This window comes from Bidens hawaiensis, unplaced genomic scaffold (genome assembly GCF_021521415.1).
Source record: "Bidens hawaiensis isolate Kalapana, Puna unplaced genomic scaffold, B.hawaiensis_p1.1 tig00047443_1, whole genome shotgun sequence".
Taxonomy (NCBI): domain Eukaryota; kingdom Viridiplantae; phylum Streptophyta; class Magnoliopsida; order Asterales; family Asteraceae; genus Bidens; species Bidens hawaiensis.
In genome coordinates, this window is record NW_027498472.1 from 56,377 (window position 1) to 58,347 (window position 1,971).

The 1,971-nt window shown below is 36.5% G+C and overlaps 1 pseudogene; it reads left to right on the forward strand.

Moving 5' to 3' along the window:
* The first annotated feature begins 638 nt into the window (after positions 1-638).
* On the forward strand, positions 639-1,308 carry LOC143596980 (SKP1-like protein 1A pseudogene; annotated as a pseudogene).
* Positions 1,309-1,971: the final 663 nt, after the last annotated feature.

Consider the following 1,971-nt stretch of genomic DNA (forward strand, 5'->3'; position numbering starts at 1 on the left):
AGGTAAAAAGGTCTTATGATTTTTCAATAAGGAGTTTCCAAAAAAGTGTTTGGATTAACATAAGGTAATAAGTTATTTTTTAAAAAGTGTTTGGTTTAACTTATTGATGGAATGAGGGTGTAATGGGAATTCTGATCTTGATAAGGAGATAAGTTAGAAAAGTCTAACTTATTGAAAACTTATATATTAGCCTTGTGGATAAGGAGATATGAAAAAGAACTTATGTATATACAAACACTATTTTAACACAAAAATGACTTATTCTAACACCAAAAGTTATAAGGAGAAGAAAATAAGGAATCCCAAACACACCCATAATAATAATAATAGTAATAATAAACACACAACACAAACAGGCGACAAAAAGACGTTGCCCCCCACCCCATCACCCCTTTTATCGGGCGCGGGGGGGGGGGGGTGTTCATCCTAGAAATCGGCCATATCGCCCATTTTTTCCGCCCCATTACGCATGGACTTATTATAGCACATTTTATAAGTTTTTGGCAAGTCTTGACAGTTCAAACAAAGCTAAGGGGCCCAAATTAAACAATATCTTCTTCACTATAAATATACCGCATCCAACAAACTTAGGGTGTCCGATTAATTAGGGTTTCCTGCTAAACTAAATTCATCTGGTGATGTCGTCCACAAAGATCATCGTGCTCAGGAGTTCAGATGGTGATACATTCGAGGTTGATCTGGCAGTGGCGATGAAGTCTCAAAAGATCAAACAGATGACTGAAAATGATGGTGCTAATCGTACCATCATTGATCTTCCTCAGGTCACTGGCAACACACTGTCAAAGGTTCTTGAGTACTGTAAGAAGCATGTAGAAGCATCGGATAACGATGATCTTAAATCATTTGATGCCGAGTTTATGAATGTAGATCAATCGGTTCTTTTTGATCTTACTGAGGTGCGTTTTCTCATAAGAATTTCTCCAATTTGTTATGTTTAATTAGTTTTGTTAACGAATCGAACCTTTAGTTAGTGTTTACGGTTGTGAACCGCGGTCATTTTCTTAACGAACAAACACGGACTTGAATCTTTTGTTTGGTTCCGCTTGTTTAGAGGTTTAATTATGATTGTGTTATTATTTATATGGATGTTTTATGTTTTTGATTCAGGCTGCTCACTATCTGAGCGTCGAGAGCCTACTGGAGCTTTCTGTTCAAAAAGTTGCCGACATGATCAAGGGAAAGACGCCTGAACAAATTCGTGAGACGTTCAACATTAAGAATGATTTTACTCCAGAACAGCAGGAGGAAGTGGACAGGGAGAGTGCTTGGTTTTTTAAGCAGGATTAAATTGTTTGTTTCGCGGTAGTGTTGTTGTGTTACAAAAACTATGAACATCCTATCCTAGTATCCTGTATGTGGTTGGTTACATATGAGGGGTATGCATCTTAAACTCTTGATGGTCTTAATAGTATTCAGTTTTACTATTTCTTTTTACATAAACTGGCTGTTTGCATTCTGTGATCACTGTTTTTCCATTTATTTGGTTATTGACATTGTCATGTATTTGTTATGTGGAATATCGATCGGTTTTGCTTTGGGGTATGAGTTTTGTACTGTACTTTTACAACAGTCTGCTCAGGACCCTTCTGACCTTGCCATTACACCAAAGCTGTCAGTATGGTGCGGTTTTGTAGCTGCGTTTGATTTTCACTTGGATATCCTCATATGGTAGCAACTGAGTCGGATCTTTTAAACTTTCCAAATTAAACAGGTAAAACGTGTCATGAATTAATCCCCTTAAAGTTATCAGGTTAGCTTATAAGTTATCGCACCATTTAATTCTTGCCATTATATCCAAAATGTCTTTATGTATCTTCGCTTTCCATATTTTCTTGTTAAGCTGACACTTTCAAATCCGTGTGATCCCTTGTATGAAACTCCAATGTCTGTATTCTCTTGTTCAAGTAGTTTTATTGTTTGTTGATACAATATTCAATCCTTTTTTATCTG